The 20364-nt window shown below is 32.9% G+C and overlaps 2 pseudogenes; both read right to left on the reverse strand.

Moving 5' to 3' along the window:
* Positions 1 to 761: 761 nt before the first annotated feature.
* On the reverse strand, positions 762 to 1380 carry LOC149561938 (uncharacterized; annotated as a pseudogene).
* Positions 1381 to 1382: 2 nt separating this feature from the next.
* On the reverse strand, positions 1383 to 18491 carry LOC149561939 (U-box domain-containing protein 15-like; annotated as a pseudogene).
* Positions 18492 to 20364: the final 1873 nt, after the last annotated feature.

Raw genomic sequence — 20364 nt, forward strand, 5'->3', positions numbered from 1 at the left:
CCATAGGTTCCACTTCTCTACATAGCTCTTTTTGCTAGAATTCTCTTCTTTCCACTAAAAATTTCCCAGGTACATCTAATACAATATACTGGATAGTTTTAAGGTTTAAATTTAAAGTAAACATGATAGAATGAGTTTAAGTTTTCACTTTTTATGACATAGTTTCTTCAAGTCAAGTAGAACACATTTGGCTTTATTTGTCATAATGAGGTATGATTTATACTAATGCTTCTTATTATAACCAAAAGTAATGATGTTTTTAGTTACATAAAAAATCCTTAATCTGTATTTTCTTTATATGAGTGGCTAAGGCTAATTCTTGCCTACACATTTGCAATTTAGGTGTTTATCAAAGATGGTGCAAAACTTGTTCCAGATGGATTTTAGCTTGCAAAAGAGAAAGCTCCTTGTGTCATCTTTATAGATGAGTTTGATGCAATTGGAACCTAACATTTTGATAGGTACTGGAATTTTTAATTTTTATTCTTATTGGTTAGCTCAAAATGGTAAATAGTCTAAATAGTAAAATTGTATTGGGTTTGCACATTTAGTCAAATAGTCTAAATAGTAAAATAGTCTTCACTCATTCAGTAGTACCAAATTAAAAATGGAGCATTAGGTTTTCACATCCAATATGAGTTCATCTATTGGGTGTAGAATGGGAACAAAATGACACAAAGTCAAACTTATGGAACATGTTATTATTTACTCATGAGATCTAGATGAGTGGTTGCCTTTCATCAAGCTCTAGTAGTGCTATTTCAAGAAATTTCATCTAAGTATTTGTATACACCAACCTACAATGTTATCTATCTATGTAAGGAGTCATTTATATCCAAGGCAAGAGACACAACAATATTCTTGCAAACCAAGGCTAAACAAATCAAATCAACAAGAATACATACAACATTTTCCTTGTGACAATAATCCTACCTTCTTGATGAGTAGCAAGTATTGTGAGAATAGAAAGAGCCTCATCCACCATTCCAATATTTTGGTCAACAAGAAATTTCATTAGAGAAGGGACAACTCCAATCCGAACAACCCTAGGTTTGTTTCCTTGATAAATTGACAAACTGAAAAGTGAAGTAGCAACATATTTTTCCCTCTTGGTGTTCCATCACGTAGTAGATCAACCAAAGGAGGGATGGTTGTAGAGGCTTCAATTATAATCTTGTTCTTATCCATGATAGATAGGCTAAAAAGAGTTACAATAACATTTTCTCTTTCTTTCATGCTACCATGCTTTAAGACTTCTATTACATAACTAATGGCTCCTTCTTGAATAATTAATCATTTGTTACTACTATGAATAGATAAATTTAGAAGGGTGGTCACTACATGCTCCTAAATATTTGCATCACTTAATGATAACAATTTTACTACATGTTTAGTAGTTTCACACATGTCACTACATGTTTAGTAGTTTCACCCATATCACTGCCTCTTTCTTTCTTGAGACTTTTTAGTGCTCTTTACTCTCTTGCTAAATCAAGAATAGTTGATAGCTAAAGTATGTCTTCTAGCCTTTATAAAATAGTAGAATCTACATTTATACTATCCTTTTGTGAAAGAGAAATCATAATATCTATGAAAAGTTCAATATCTTATGTATCATCTATCCCCTATGATCTCTTTAATTGGAGGTGCATTAGTTCAACCTATTCTTTAACTTCAATAGTAAATTTTAGTAAATTATCAGGCAAGGTATCTAGAGCTTAATTTAGGTCCTTAGTTAATTGCTAAAACCTTATTGTGATCACGTCACTCTCGGATACTAGATAGAGTTTTCTAAGATTAGGAAAGAGTTGAAATGAAGCCTTAGCAAATTGATGGGCCTTTTCCAAGGAAGAAATATAGGGAAGATAATCCCAAGGTAGAGATCTAGAAGGTGGAGACCTCAAATAGACTCCCAAATATAATCTAGATAAACAAATGAAAGTGTTAAGTTAAACATGATTTTATAGAATTTAATTTATAGACTGACTATTGCACTCAAGACCTCCGCCATTGTCAAGGGCTAATGGTGCACATAATAAAAAATATGGTATACAGTGGGAAAACATAGTCAAGAGGAAAGAAAATGGAAAAAAAATTAAAATTAAAATCTTCATCTTCTAAAATAATAGGGAAAACTCTACCTCAGTAATCATAATATAAATTCCTCAAGCATTTAGACAATGATATTGTAATACAAGTTTGAAATGCTTATAATTACTTCTTTTATAGCAATGTGCAACAGCAAAAAATCTATCCAAAATGTGACTACAAAAAAACACACATTTGGACTATAGCTAATTTCCTCAAACCTTGTCTAATACTTCATAGTTACACATTACCATTTTACTACCACTAGATGCATGATAGTTTTATAACTAAAGAAAGATAGATGAAGAAGAAGCATTAAGCCACAAAAAAAGGCATTCATCATGAATTTTATGATCATAAAGATATAGAGTACTAACTTTACAACTCCCTTTGTTGGAGAAATTAATGGTACTTTGTGATTTTTCAATTTCTTATCCTTTCAAATAGATTTTCAATGTCATATATCATTATTTGGATCAATTCTTAATAGGATTACCTAAATTCATGCATGTAGGTATCATTAAAGTATTTGCTTCTAGGGGTATTTTACATTGAAATGCACAAAATCTAATAAAAATTGTTATGAGAGATTTAAAGGAAGTTAGAGCTGAGAAAGTATTTTTCATCCTACACCAATAAGATAAAATAGATTCCTATTGAGCTTTTCATATCTATTTTTTAAGAAGCCTGTATAGCGTATTTGGTAACAAATCTACAACTAGCCCTCTTATTGCATTTAGCTCACATCCTAAAACATTTCCTTGGATATACTCAGCTTGCATCTTTGTCTTTATGGATTTCTAACCTTTTTACGAAGCTTCCTTGCATATTTATTAGTTTCATGCATCAAAAACCTTGTCAAAGTATTTGCTTCTTGTGTGTTTTTCCCATTTGAGAGAACAATGACATATAATCATTTGAAGTTCAATCATAACAATTTAAACAATAGAGTAATATGCAATTGAGATTAAATTAAAGACACGTACCAGATTCAAGTTCATGTCAATACTCATATGTAGGTGTTCCCAAGTTGAAATATTATCTCATGTCAATGTTGCAGCATGTCTTTGACTGCCTATGTATCTAGCTCTTGTTAAAACAAAGGGTCATCAGTTGGGACTTGCTAGTAGAATTCCTTAATCTATGGACCTTTCCATCAATGTGCCATATACTTACCATAACCAACCAAAAATAAATAAATTATGAAGGAACCTTCTTGAGGCCTTTCCAACAAAATATTAGAATGGTGTACATGAGTAATTTGCATCAATATTGCACATTGCATTGTGGTAGTGAGAATGCTTCTATTGTCCACCCAATTCTTTATCCCCTATATGGATGTTTCTTTCAAGCATGGTTTTTATCATAGTCTATATAGTATCAAACCTTCCAAAGTAATTAACTACAACAACAATCTCCATTATTCTCATTTTTTATTGTCTTATAAGTTAATGACCTAAAATTGGAAAAATAATCATAGATACTACAGTCAAAACTAAATATACTTTATGACTCTCTCTAGTTTGCCTTGAAAATAGTAGGTTCATTCATATCATTACATATACCATCAAAAATATTTGAAATAAAACTAACAACTAATTTTGACCACCATTTTTGAGTTGTGGCTTGGGTAACATCAAGGAAAACGTATGACCCAGGCCAAACTTCCCCTACCAATAATATCCATTGTATCAAGTTATCAACTTTTAAATATTTAAAGATACAGATAACATGTGACATTTTTAACCATTTCTTATAGAAATACCCACTTACATATGGATTACCATTTTCCTATAGAACCCATACATCATTTAAGCATCCATTGTCATAGACAAAATATCCTTTCTCATTTTTTATACCTAGATCAATCATCCAAACACCTTTAAGACCTTTCGCATGTAAGTTGCTTGCCAAAGTTTGGGTATTAGAATATTGCTCCTAGAAATTAAAAGCAAAGTGTAGTTTTTACTTATAAATGCCCAATTACTTTTAGGGAAAATAGTTTACCAAAATATTTCAACCATAAATGCGTAACTTAATCATACATTATCTAGAAATGATTTGCTAACAAAATTTCAATTAAAGGGTGAAATTTTATGGTAAGGATATATCTAAAAGTTGTAAGATGTATTCTACCTTCTTATAAAACCTATTATTATATTAAAGATGACATTCAATGGCCAATATTATTTTGGTAAAAGATCTAGGAAAGATTCAGAAGCTTCTCCTGCACAGACTTGGAATTATTGGCATGGACAACACCATGGAACATGTGTAGGTTTTGCGCTTAGGTATGTTTCTTTTTTTGAGGATGGAAAATACTATGAATTATTCTTAGATGGTGTAGGCATGCAGATTGTTAGGGAAATAGGCTTATAAGAAGATTGAAAAATTAGGTGATATGGACAATACTATGACATTATTATGGATATTGTAAAAAATATATATTTCCTGGAATCAAGCATATCTGGTACTATGAAGCATTTGGGTGTTGTAGGCATGTAGTTTCCAATAATTACATAGCACACAAAGCACTATGATAGTTCTAATGGGTGTTTTAAAACATATAAGTTCCTTGGGTTGAGCACATATAGTAGCATGAAGGATTTTTGGATGTTGCAAGTGTTTTTATTCTATTCCAATGTAGACATTGTATAATGTATCATATCTTCTTAATTATAACTATGAGGAGAGAAAATAATATGACCACTTGTATGGGAAAGGGAGGATTTTTGTATTATAAATGAGTATAAGAACAACCCCGTGCATAAGAATGACATACTTCATTATTGTATTGTACACAATATTTTGTCAAAACTATACTATGTCCATACTTGTAGGATGAGAATTCACTTTTAAAATTATTGTAAGCATTGTAAAACTATATGGCCTTCATTATATGTAGATGTAAAAAGAAGGGCTAATTTATAATAGCTTTCACAAGCATTGTAAACCTTCATTGATAAGAAAGATAATCCATGCAGAAAATAGTGGTGTAATATGGAAATCATTGTAGAAGTAGCGTATGTGGAAAAAGGTATTGAAGAAGTAGTCACCACATAATTTTTTATTACAAAAATAGAAAATTGAGTTTCAATACTTAAGTCAAAGCTTCAATACCTTCTACCTCAAGGCACTACTTGTGTTAAGCATCATTTTGGATGTGAGGGAGTTCATTTTCAATCAACAAGTAGGACGAGGCATCACCAACATCTATATTAGGACATTATTTATTTTGAGCTTCACTTTGTAGATATAAAGGGATTTTGTCAAACATTATGCATATAGCATTATTTATTTTAATGGATGAAGGTGTCAAACTAGTTTTGGAGCAAGTGTTATCTCAATCTCACTTAAAGGAAAGCTAGTTCCTTGTTTCTTTTGTCTTTATTTTTATGAACATATGTGGGTGTGAGGGAGCTAAGTATCAATAGGATAAGGTTAAGTCACAAACCTAATGCACATGATGTTCTCTGACATCCATGCCTGACATATTTGGTTAGTTTTGATTTGTGGTACTCATGGTGTATGTAGCAATTGAGATTGTGGAATAGGTTAGCCAGCATGCTATGACCCCAACATTTATTTTCTTCCTCTCTATGGTCTAGATGTAGGGAATGAGACACTCTAATATATGTGAACCTTGTCCATTTGTAGCCACTTGTAGTGCCATTTTGATCATCAAAATTTACCATATCAATAGAATCTAGCACCATCCTTGCTCAAGAAACCACAAGTAGAGATGTCCTTTATCATCCACTAACCTACCATAACCTTATAGATGCATGAGTCATAGAAGATGTTAGCAATCATGATTTTATCTATCATAACTTTTTCCCCATGTATGAGAATATATAGGATCTGATAGATGTTTACTAATTTAATGGCCAACTCCCAACATCTCCCAACTAGGGGATGGAATGGCATCATACTAGTATCTCATCTCTCTATAAGTTCCATCAATATAGGTATATGAAATATCATCTCAAGGTGGTGGTAAACCCACCAAAGACTTCAAGATAAATATCCAAACTAATCATCGAAAAGGTTGTCGTCGGTGATTACTTTGGATATTTATCTTTAGGTAAAAAAAATTAAACAAATCATGTTGGTTTGGTTGAACTTTTGACCAAGCATCAACCAGGATTTTTTGATGGGTTTTGCATCCTGGTCAATCAAGGGATCATCTTTGGTCAAACTTTTGACCAAAGCATCGACCAAGATTTCATCGTGGGTTTGGCTTCCTAGTTGATCGAGGGAGCCATTTTGACCAAGTTTGGTTGAAAGTTCAACAAAAATTCTCACAAACAAGGGAGGCCATTTTTTACCAAATTTTTCATCAAAATTCTGATGCTGACAAGGATTGGTTGAAGTTTTGACAAGGAAAATAGTGAGAAAACAATTTGTAGATCATTCAACCACATGAGTAGAAAATCTAGCCAATTTTTGTCAAAAAATTAGGCCAATTCTACTAGTGATAGGATCAATTCTAGGTGTTGAAAAATAAGATTGTTAGAGCATAAAAAATACCATTATAGCTATTAAAAAAAAAATTTCTTGAGTATATGATAGAACAATGATGTACTTGAACCACCTGAACTATCTACATCTGGGGCATGGCCCGTTAAACTATTCTGCATCCTCTATTAAAATAAGACATATGCATTTTATTTAATGACATAAATAAAAGAGTATACTATAAAAACCATTATTCAACTTTTCTTATATTTACAAACTACATTAATACTTACGATATAAATCTAAGCTAGGTGCATCAACTCATCCTCTCTCTATTGTATTTGAGGAGTCTAAGGTTGAATTGATGCCAATTGAGTTAATGCTCTTGATAGTGCATGAAGGACCTTTTGTAGTATAGTGATAGGGTTAGTGGCTAACAAAAAATCAAAAAAGAATGGATCCTACTCATCTTGTGGCTCCTCATGGACTACTTATTCCTTTCCATTTTCCTGATTAGCACTTGTTTGTGAGAACAATATTATTAGTGTTATATTTAAAATCATTCCAAAATAGTAGTGAAGAATTAAACATAATAAAATAATGAGCATTAACATATTTCTTGTATCTAATTTGTATGACAATAATAATTTTTACCTGTCGAGAAGAAGAAGTCTTGTGAGAACAATCATCATTGTGCATATTGTGTGGTTGCTAATCCATACTATAGCCCTGTATTTCAAAAAAAAAAATCATTGGGACATGTTAAAACACATGTGTTATTATTATAAGTTAGCAAAACAAATTAAAAAATTTAATAGTGTGTCGGATTCATTGGTTGGAGTTAATTTTAAATGTTTAGAGTATGTAACACCTCACCCATGATAGTAGCTTTGTTTGTATCTATGTGATTCAAACTATAATTAATAAAAAGCTCTTAGCCTCTACATATTTCTTTTATCACACATAAAAATATGTGATTTTTGTCGCATGCCTCAAATATGCAATTGGGTCACTTCTTAGTGTACATAGGTCATGTACTATTCATAAAAATTGCAATATTCCCTAATTCTTTTGGCCTTCCATCAATGTATATAGCTACTATTTTACTTTGTTCACTAACTTTTTGTTGTATATAATTTGCTACGAGTGCATTCCTACACATACTTTTTTTATATCTAACAATTTGCATTCAACTATTGTAATCATAGCAAGGTTTGGCATACTCCATCAATTCAACAATCTTGTTGTAAGAGACCTTTATGTCATCCATGAAAAATAGGCCCAAACTATGTAATGAGGATGGTGTTATGTGATATATAATCTCTTCAACACAAAAATTAGTATTTATTGGAGGAAGTTCATTAGGGACCCATTGTTTCTATAGATGTTTGTACCTAAAGGGCACATCAAAGTTGCCTTCACTCTCATCATCATAAGAGCATGACCTCCCTTGAGTGAGGAAAATTTCATGTGCTTATTGAATGTCTTTCTCATATTTTGACCTCAGGTTGATTTCCTTGATTTTGACATACTAGATGTCTAACTTTCTTCTTCCATTCCTACATTTTCCTCACTCAAGGAAGACAAATCTAACAAATACCTATTTGATGGTACCTGCACTCCATGAAATAAGATAGATAGGTGGTAATGTAAGAGATATTTAACAAATGGTAAAAGACACTAATCTCTATGGGGTGTATTGACTTATAGATGATTATCCATGAGACTTTATGGAATGCTCATGAAAGGGCTTTAGGTTTCTACATATGTAAATCAATTTTCATATGTTAGCTAAAACAATCATGATACATAGACTCAAAATTACATCAAATATTAACATCACATATTAATTATAAACATTAAAAGGTATATGCCAAGTTAATTAAATTAATCATTGATCTATCAAGAACTCAATATTGAATAGCATAGGAATTGACCACATAAATGTACATTTCATTCTTGTCATTGATAATCAAACCCCCCTTCAATGTTAGCTAATAACCCCCCTCCCCCATCATTGATATTATTCTTCATCAATCTCATCATTAGGATCATCGCCACCACTATCATTGTTTTCATCATTGTTATCATCATCGTCATCATCATCATCATCATCATTGTGATCAATAGAAGCATCATCATAAAGATCAGTATTAACATTAGGAGCATCAAAAGCATCATTAACTAACTCTCAATCATGATCCACTTCTTCCTCTTCCTCAGTATCTTCTTCTTCCATCACATTATACTTTATCGGCCTTCCTCTTGGATCATGTCTAACAAAAAATGACCAACCCAATTTATGTGGAACCTCTAAGTAAAATACCTTCTTAAATTATCTTGGAAGAATGTACGGCTCATCCCAAACTAGCTCAAATAACCATGTATTAAATATTTGAAATCCATTGTCATGCTTAATAACAATTCTATTAGGATTATTTTGATTGAGTCATAGTCTATACCTTTTGACAATGAAGAGAACTGATTTGAAGGAATTAAATTCATAGTCAAGTATGTCAACCAAAATTTCATAGTATCAATTTTGAGACTCATGAGAATTTTAGTCATTTCTAGATGAAATATTGGTCACCTAGAAGACTGCACTTATCCTAGAATCACAAGTTCTCTTTGTGTCATCAAAATTTATGATGCAAAATTAATAACCATTACATAACATAGTCTTGTAGTGTTTCACCTAAAATAATGTCAAACATGTATAAATTATTACATCACGAGTTTTAAAAAATATGGTTGATTAACAAACTTATAAGTATTTGGAGATCTTTTAAACCATATGCAAAATCTATTTCCTTTTGTGTAAAATTAGTATCTCCATTACAATGAGCTTGTATAACTAATGAAGACATAGATTCCCATTTTAATCTATGATCAGAATGTTGACATTGTTAATCCATACCATCATCCAATCTTTTATTGTTTGCAATAAACAAATGTATTACATCTCACTCTTTAGCAACTATAAAAAATTAAATAGATGAATTATAATAGATTTATTTTGAAGGTTAAGAATTAATTAACTAGAATAACATATTATAATTTATTACCTTTCACTTTCCTAAATCTAGCATTCCCCACCAAGTACTCCCTTTCAATTTTTTTAATGAAATTGAGATCCCAAATGTAATCTATATGGGTCTTTGTTGCAAGAATAGGAAGATATTGAGTAATGTACACCATCATCTAGTATATCATATATCCCTCAACAATAGAACCCTCAAGACATTCTCTTTGTTGAACTAGACCCTTCAAAATTTTCAAGTGTCTCTCAACCATCCACATTGACCTAGGCTATACAAGTCTACACAATTCAATATCCTTAACTTGGTGTATGAGGTAGTATTCTTGTGCATTGAAATTTTTTGAACCTAAACACTTTGCATTTCACACATTAGTCAATGAATTATTTTCTTCCAATATTTTATATCTTCTTTATGAATTTCTTTAGATGAAAACTACCTACAAGGGATTCAAGACACATAAATATATAAATACGAGACTTTACAATATATTACTTGTTTGATATATTGAAAAAATACCATTGCTTACCTCATGTAGTTTCAAAGATCATATATCACTTGTTTGATATTATTATCAAAGTCATCTAGGAGCAATAGGGGTAGCACATACTACAACAATTATCAATTGATCATTTCATTCTTTTCTAACATAATACAATAAAAATTGAATTTATTTTCACAAATATATTGCAAATACAAAAGATTGTAACTTACCTTGATGAAGGTATGCCAGTAATGCATTTTCATCCCTAGCCCAAATTCACTTTCTTTGTTATGAGATTGCTTATTTTCACAACAAATCCTATAGGAAATTGAATTTTTCGTATGACTAATTTTATGGTATTACTTTCCTACTCCATTAATAACCAAGGAAGGGCACTTGCATTAATCTGATCTCCATTTCTATTTGGTTCAATGATATTTTTTATTACATCATTGGAATCATGAATGTCACTACAAAGTTTCGCAAGTTTTTCTTTGTCGCCCCTTTCATCTAGTATTTTCCATAGTGTGTATGTTACATTCTTTCCAATATGCATAGTATCAAACAAATGCACAATTTGTAGCTACTCATAGTAGGGTACCCTTCTACATTCTTGAGGATAACATTTTAGTCCCTTTGGAAGGTGATCAATGATGCCTTAATGACCTTCAAGATCATAAATTATGTAATTATCCAACAAAAAAAAATTAAAATATATAATTTCCAAACATAAACCATTAGGTGGAGAGATACTACCTCAAATTCTATTATATTCCAACTACCATAGGTGATTTGTCATTCTTTATGGCTTTGTCTTCTTTCCCATTGAAAAGATGTTTTTCAACACTTTGATACTTATGATTTCTATGGAGGAAGTACCTATACTTATCAAACACCTAATTTCTTAAACTTTTGGAATGAAAAGATTTCATATTTGGTCCAAACATTGGACATGTAAATTTTTCCTTTGTTTGAAGACCTACAAGATAATGATACAATTGGATTAAATATGTTAATTTTTAGAATTAATATTATCATGTACAACTAGATTTCAACATAACATATGTTATAATTCGTTTAGAATAACTAAGAGGGGGGGTGAATCAGTTATTCAAGGTCCAATAATGTCCAATACAAATTTTATTGAGGGTGAATTAGAAGTACTAGCCTTTTTTCTTTCTTGTCAAATCCTTAATGGCACATTATTGAAATTATCATGCATGCAGTTAAATATTAAACAATCATGAAAAGTAAACATGCATCACACCATAACACAAAGGATTTTGGTGACCCAAAAACCCTCTAGGAATAAGAACGTAAAACTAGGGTGGGGATGACATCCACAAAATAAATGTGCAATTGATTTCAACCACTTCTGATGGTTTGCCCTGTTAAAGGCCTACCCTGTTAAAGGATTTACACACTGTCAGATGTGACCCTATTAAAGGATTTCTACACCCTGTTAGGAGTGTGCCCTATTAGAGGACTTAAGAACATTCAACTTAGAATGCCACCCTGTCAAAGAATTTACATAGAGTTGTTAGGCCCACCCAAGTCCATGGGATTTACATTCACCTTCTCAAAAGAATCTTTTATCCCTCTCTAAGGATCTCCTATCCTTCTCCTAAGGATCTCCCATCCTTCTCCTGGGGATCTTCTATCCTTTTCCTGAGGCTTATCCACCTAGTTATTAAGCTAATCTAGCAATGTAGGATTTCATTGTCTAATATAATGGTAAGAAAGTATTAGAAATGTTTTGACCTAATAAAGATTGCAACTCTAACCTTGTAGATTTTAGATCACTCTTCAGTTCTTTTCTTTGCTTGGCTTTTCTTCCTTGCAGTGCTGACAGTTTGTCCACCCTTCAAGATCTGTCTCCTTGATTTCTTCCACTCATTATGCCAATGCACTCTATGGTCACTTGATCAACTCAGAGTCTTGATGCTCTATTCTTACTCTTCATTGTGTCCTCCTTTTGACACTTCACACTAACCTTCGCTTGGCTTCTTCGCACGACCACACTTATGACCAACTCCCTCTACACTTTCAATCTCTGACCTGTAACTCCTTATAAATAAGTTTTTTTCTTCATTTCTCGCTCAAATCTTCCTGCTCATTAATTTAATTTGATCTAGGAGAACGATATTGTTTTCCCTCCAAATTGTTTCTTCCAAAAACTTCATGATAAGTCCATCAGTATTCACCCAAAACTAGTTTGCATGGTTTACATGAAATTTTGTGACATCTACTCATCATCCTTATCATCCAACTAATTCACAAAATTCAATGTAACAAACTTATCGTTACTAATCTGGCAAATCTTTTGACATAACAAATAATGCAGCAACTCGACATCATTGATTTACCGATGCTCGGCATTAACTGGGTTAGTTGGCTTCTACTACTATTTACTGATGCTCGGCACTATCTAGTTCTAGATTGTTTGGCATCCTCTATAGTTTTAGCTTTACTCGGCACCTAAAGCTTTCATGTATTACTCAGCTTCTACTATTTTCTTGAATCACTTGGCACCTAAAGGATTGCTCGACATCTAAAGAAATTTGCTCAGCATCCACTACCTTTTTCTGATGCTTGGCACCTGAAGGATTGCTCAACACACACTGAAGTTGAACTTTTGAGCTTTAACTAGCTTGCTCAGCACTCACAAATGAACTTAGTTAAACCTTACATCTTTTATGTTTCTTAGTGTATCCATTCCCTATGTCTTAGAGTATGTCATCAATACACTATTTCATCAATGACTTAGTTGATCCTTATACTTCATTACAACATCATAACTTCAACCTTTCTCTAGGTACTCTAGTTACATCTTATTGATTGCCTCATCCTTGTCAATCAACCAATTGATAGTATTTGGATCACTTAAGCAATTGTCATTCCTACAAGTAGCAATTTTGACATCAATGACAAAACAATGATTTAAAACATTCTTTACCAGTTCCATTATTCTTCATTCATGATATTTTCAATCATTTCCAACAACATACCACATAAATGTGTCAACCTTGGTGCATCATGAATTGTCCACACAAGCATTGCATGGAATTGAAATTTTTTTGGTCCAATTGATCTATATATATCATCCATAGTGAAACCATTCCATAACACTAGCAACTCATTGATAAGAGGTGCAATATATACATTCATATATTTCATTGGGTACTTACCTATTTGAATAAACAACATCAGATAGTTATCGTGGTCATTTCACTTCAAGACTTATAATTACATGTAGATACAAATAAAATAATAAAATAGTTGGATCAATCATTGCTAACATAATGTGCTTCCTCTTTATTGACATCCATGGAGGAAGGTTATTGTTGATAACAAAAATAGGCCACACTGAGTAAACAAATCGCATCTCTCCAAAAGGATTCATGTTGTCAATTGCTAGAGAAAGCCTAAGATTTTGAGGTTCTTCTTTTAAGTGTGGCCACTTTTCCTCTATTTTCATAAATATTGAACCATCCACATGTATTTGAATAATGTAATCTTGGATTCTATTGTGTGCATGGTAATCCATAAATTGTGCCAAGCTACTGCACTTGAATAATCTTTTAAGACATGGAATAATGGGGATGTAATGAAGAAACTTATGAGGTACCTTTTTTGTCACTTGATCATCTTGATATCTACTTGTATAGCATTTGGGCATTCTATTGTATTTTTTTGTTCTTTATGATAAATAACATGATCTTCAAGACAAGCATCTATTGCTTGATACTCCATTGCAATATGTTTCATAGTGCCACATAATTCTTGGTATGAATGAGGGAGAACATTTGATGGTGGTAACAAAAAGGATCTAAAAGGGCTTTCAAAGCGTTGTATTAATAATCACTACAATGATATTTGAAAATATAAAATATTTAGCAAGTAGATCAAGTTTTGTGACATGTATGTGTCCTAACACAAGGCACTATATCGCAAATCAAATGGCATAGATGGTCCAACAATACAGTCTTTTATGCCCTCTTAATGTCATAAATTGCTACCATGTGCATTTGCATACATCAGGAAATTATCACTTCCACCTTTGTAATTTCACAAATCGATATATCTAAAGAATCATCGTGTGTGCTTACTCTATACCATTACTAGCATATCAACATACATGTGGACCACTTGTAGACATTTTCTCTATAGATCACCCTAAAGTAAGAAATCCCAATGCAATCAAAATAAAATGGGATAAAATTCATTATGAGAAAGTAACAATAGAAAATTATCTATAAAGCCTACCAAACAAACACAAAGGCAATTTCATTGTGAGTCCAAAATCTTAGAGATCTAAAAGAACCCAACGAATGAAAAAAATTTCCATTCAAACAAACCCATCTATCTCAAAAAACCAAAAAGGAAAAGGGCTATCAATGAATAGGAAAATATATTGAAGCCATCTTCAACCAGGTAATTGAAAGTATAACTATGGTAATTGTAAGTGAATTTATTGTTACTGGTAGGAAGCTTTTGTAGGTACTACGCAATAATACTAATAAAATTCCTTGTGAATTTTGTGAACTTGGCAAGAACAAGGGTTCCTCTTGCCATAGAGTTGTATATCAAAGACTTCTACCCCATTATGTCCTTCAATCTACTCCCTCTCCCTCACACAAACACTTTAAAACCCTAAAAACCTTGTAAAAAATATAGCCAAATCATAGAAGAATCAATCACAATCTTGGAAACAAAACAAAACCCTTCTAGAAGCCTACAAAATTATAGGCGAGGACTTGACAAAATCCAAAAGGGGAAAAAGGGGAAGCGAGAGGCAATTTCCCTTAAAAAAAATTACATTGTATGCCCAAGAGACATATGTGTACAAATCAATTTAATCTTCCAATACCTCTTTAAAATTATATTTTATGCAAATTTGAATATATCAAAATTACTTTGAGCTTTTTCAATGAGAATTCATTACATTTTATTCTATTTATTGCAAATGATTTTGAAATTGAAAATATTTTTCTTAAAAGCTTTTTCTACATCTACATTTGCTAGAGTTTTTGGGAGATGTCTTCCTCAGCAATGACAACTTCTTTTCTCATTAATGTAATATTCTCTTTTTATTAGATAGTTTCATAATGAGCTAATATCATCATTCATATTAAGCTTCATTACTACTTGTTCTTTTTATATTTTCATGTAATATTAGTGATTGTGACATATTCTCTTTATATTTCCAAACTTTAGCCTCTTCTATTATGTTGTGAATATTTGAATTCCAATGAGGTTTCACAATTAGCTTTCCACCTTGGATAATCAATATCAAAATCTAGTGTCTATGTTTAGTTTCACATATTTTACTTGTCCAGTGCCATCTATGCCTATCTCATTACATCATTCATTTATTTTTCCATACACATTTGGATGGAAGTAGATATAATCATTGGTATTCTAATAGTCATGAATCTTTTTCACCAAGCATTTCTTTTAGTTCTAGACACTCATAGGATTAGAGTAAAAACTCATCCACAATCTACTTCCTACGTGACTATTCACGAAGATTCCAGAGAAAAAATAGATGCTCAATAATTTCAATGATTTTCCTAACAGTCATCTATAATCTCTTTGTTTTATCTATTCTTGGTAATTGAACATATCTCATCCCATTTCCCTAGAGTTTTATTAATACTAATTAATTAACCTAGAGCCTAAACCCTCCACCTTTTTCTAAATTGTACCCACTAATTAATCCTTCATCAACCATTCTCTCTATAACAACCCTTGAATTTTCCAGAAAAGGGGAAAAAAATATGAAGAAATCAAGAGATATTTGGACTTTGAACGAAATGGTAATAAAAAATTATTTTCTACCATAATGGAGAAAATTTTTAAGCTTGTGAAGAAAAGCAACAAAAAGAAGCTTCTAGCAAAGGTAAAATTTTTAATAGCAAAATAAAATTTCACTATTCCTTGGTGGTAGAAAACAAATATATAGTAAATTTACATTGCTTGATTGAGTTTATTTGGAAGAATGGCCATGACGAGCAAGATTCTCTCATAGAATTCTTGAAAGTGCATGATACTAAATATCATAAAATATTTAAATCACTTGTTGTAATGGACATCATTGACATAGTGAGAGTGCTAGCTTAGCATAACTGTGCTCTAGTTCTCAGCAATTTCATACTTTGGTTTTAATGGAAAAATCTTCATTCTTGCTTTCAGTTCATGACCATAATCAAAGAAGATCAAGAACACCAAAACTCACAAACAAAGTCAATGTAGGAAATTGTGAGGATCTAAACCTAATTAAGAAGCACTTTAACATTCCTTCCTCACAAACATCTTCAACATTTATCATTTGGGATTTTCATGTACTTGTTAAGTAGTTTAAGTTTGTAACTTATTTTATTTCATCATATCTTCATGCATATTAATGTCATTTATATGGTTTGCATGTTTATGTTTGAATATGCTTAGTTTATATGTTTTCTCTCTTCTATGAGATTTTCATGTAGTATGTTGGCTCCCGATCTAACAAAGTTTAAACAACCAAGTATGCAAGGCAAGAATGCATCTATGGGCAGCTATCTCCAATAATGGACACAATTCACCAAGAACTTGGGCCAACTATAAGGCTACACTCCTTCTACACTTCAGGCTCTGCAAAACCTAGGTGGGTGACCCTCTTAGGATCCAATTATGTAACCAGTGCGATGAGCATAATCAGAATCTAGAATAGCAGATAAAACCCCTAAATTTTCTATACTTAACCAAGAAATCACAAGCATGAAATAGCTAATAACATGACTCATGAAACTGGCAAGCTAAGTGCGAGTTAAACATTGAATAACTTTCAACATAAAAGGGAAAACATTTTATTAATGATGTTGATTCAACACAACCTCAAATATGCAGCAGTATAACAAGTGATCCTATAATTGATCAGTGCCTAATCCATTGGGCAGTTCCATAAATTCAAAACATACATTTGTGACATCAGGACATATTTCGTATACCCAGACATCAGATCTATCTAATCACCTTGTGATTCAGACATCAGTGTTCATTGAGATCTCATTCTCACAAAATATCCTTCTCAAGTAATCGGTAACCTTGTTAAACATATCAAGCATTTACTTGGCCCTTTGGTCCAACAGCAAAATACATCAAACATACAACCTGAAGGGGATGCAAATGGATCTCAGATCTTTGTTCCAAGACCACATAAGACTTATGGATTACTGAGACAAGAGACAAGAACCAGAATGAAACTAGTGAAATTATTGCTCATATGTATTGATTTCCTTGAAACTATACATTCAAATGCACAAAATTAAAACATGAAAAAACCTAACATATCAGAACTTGCTATATTATCTACACTACTGCTATTCACATGAAAGAATTATGCTGAAGAATGGTGTCTCAGTATTTGGAATCCATCATAACTGGAACCACGATATGGTCTCTCAGCAATGAGTGGTTTTTTTTTCCCAGAAATTGGAACCAACTGGTTTCTCAGTGACAAAAACTGGAACCAATACAATTAGAAAAGAAGGGAATAATATAGCAGGAAGTGAATTCTCAGATCTGTTGTAAAGATGACATGTGTCTACTCAAAATTCCTTCCCAAGAAAACGAAAAACCTCTTTCTACCCTCTCTCTTCAACTAAATATCAAATCCCATTCCATTTTGCCTCTACAAGGTAGAATATCTCAGAAATCTCATGATGAAAGAATATAACTGATTTTGGTCTTAAAATGAAACCAAAGTAAAAGTGAAAAACCAATTACAAAGTGACTTCAAGAATGCAAGAAAATGGCTTAAGGATGATTTTCTCAACATTCAGATCCCAAAAAGCCTTTAAAACTGCCCTCTAACCAACTTTGATGCTTGATGATCAAATTTGCCTATTCTGCCACCAATGCCTCAAATTTTACAAATTTGCCTACAGTGCAAACTGGTGAAGACTTGTGTAGAAACCGACTTCATATTTGGAAAATTTAGGTTCTCTTGGTTCCAATGGTATATTGGAGTGTCTATTTTGGATAAAAAATGCTCAGGTTATGCCCTTCTGAAGTTCGGACCTCTGTTCCATGGTTCCCATGGCAAGAATAAAAAATGAGAAATTTAAAATAATATATAGTTTGAACTATAGAAAAGTTAAAATTTGAAATCAAATTTTTCATTTTATAAGTGATCGTGCATAGGCAGGGATATTTTTTTAATTTAAACTCCTCTTCCACTTCACCCAATTAAACAGTGCCACACGTCAATTTCTAATTGGTTGAGGACCTCAAGTGGGACCCACATCTCATCCTAACTCTTCACCCACATCAGCGCCAAGTCACCCATGCCACATAAGCATTGCTATTTTGCTATGGCTAACTGGTGAGCATTTTCGCTTAGCGAGATAGCGACAATTGTCGAATCGTCCATGTGGCGCCATCTTGTACCCTAGATTCCATGTCAACATCTCATCATCTTGCTAGTTGCCACTTGGCATTACCTAATTCATCATTGGATATGTATGTGGAATCCACATTGCTTATTTTGACCTTGGCCAAATTTCTAAGTTTTCTGATGACTCGCTATGTTGCTAGCCAAAAATTTTAGATTTCCCAGCTAGCAAGGTAGCAAGGCACCAGATTTTTAAGTTTTTTGACAGTTTCATAGCTGCTAACATCATTAGCTTTGACTACATGTTCGTTCAAAATTTAATGTTTGACTGCATCCACCTAGCTGACTGGGACCCACCTCGCAGGTTTTGGCTTTCACAAAAGCCTCTATTTAAATAACAAAGAAAACCCCGCCTACTGAATGTGGGATTAAAATTTTAACCTTCTCCCAGCACACAAGGCTTCCTTTAACATGCGCTTCCTGCTGGCTTTCTTCTGTGGGGACTTTGCCTCTTTATGGCTTTCCCTACGGCTCATTAACCCTTCTTTTAATCATTCATCGCTAAAGCCTCCCCTTCATGGCACTTTGGACTCAAAGTTGCCTCCTCCTTCTAGCGTGGAGTCCCCCTTTGGCAGCTTTAAAACTTGCTTTCTTGTTGTTCTGTGTGAATGCTGTCTCCAAGTTGTGTAGCAGTTTCCTCTTTTCTACAGGTGGGCGCAACTAACATTTTCCAAGTGAACACCCCTTTGTCAAGGTAGCAAAGGTAAGAAATCTAAACCCTCCTATCGTAGACCACCTTGAATTTTCTCCAACAGACAATACACTTGAAGTCTGGATTCTCATCTGTAAACACAGATTATGCACATATTCGCTAAAATATACCAATTGGTAGCAATCTATCTGTGATCTCTTGTAAGCCACCTCTGTAAATTGACACAATTTGAGCATCAAATGGCCTATCCCTCAGCAACTTCCATTTCTATGGCATAATATTTTTCTTCCATGGCATAATTAATCTCTTTCTCTGGAATGCAATGCCTTGGCCTCCAAAATATAAGGCCAAACCTCGCAATACAATGCGCTAAGAATAGTTGAGCTCATATGAATCTGCATAAGAAATTTCTTCTGCATTCTGAAAACTGCCTTTGGCCTACTTGGCGGCTTAATTTTTCTTAGACACCACACTTATAATTGCTATGATGTACTGGTAATACCGGGTACTATGGTGATTTTATAGTAATTTTTGGAAAACTATGCCTTCATGCCCATATACTATACGTTATCCCTGTAGGTATCCCTTATGACCAACAATATATGTCTTCATGCCCAGTCAAACTTTTCTGATGTTTTTTTTAAAAAATGTGGTTCCCTTGCTTCACACGTAGGTTTGAGAGAAAGAAAAGATCTACCTCAATGCTTAGTCAATTGTTCCAGCTTCGAGCATTGAACTTAGGGAACAATGATACCAAATCACAATTGATGATTACATGTCAGATTAGCACCAAGAACTTTTACCTCCTACATGATCTTTCAAGAGAGAATCATTCATTAACTCAGAGTTTTTCCAGGTCCCTTGATGGGAAGCTTTATTCCATCCGAAAACTTCACATTAACACCATATTTTAGAAGGCCATGTGCTCCTATTTCCTTCCAGTCGTAGTAGGATTTTAGGCCTAAAACACAATCCACCACTTTAATAGATGACCCTCCTTGTTCCAAATCATAAGCCTCAAAGGTTGGCAACTACATTTCTTCAACTGCAACAAGAAAGTTCCTCACATTCGCGAAGCACTAAATTGTAGACAAAGCTGCTCAATCCAGACAAGGGACTGAAGGTGCCAAATTTTCCACTACCTTAGGTACAGCCCCAAGATTAACCATGTGGAAGCTATTAGTCTTCTGAAATTGATTTGATCAAAATT

The sequence above is a fragment of the Cupressus sempervirens genome, chromosome 4, assembly GCF_028749045.1.
Source record: "Cupressus sempervirens isolate cs-2001-9-10 chromosome 4, ASM2874904v1, whole genome shotgun sequence".
In the NCBI taxonomy this organism is placed as follows: Eukaryota; Viridiplantae; Streptophyta; class Pinopsida; order Cupressales; family Cupressaceae; genus Cupressus; species Cupressus sempervirens.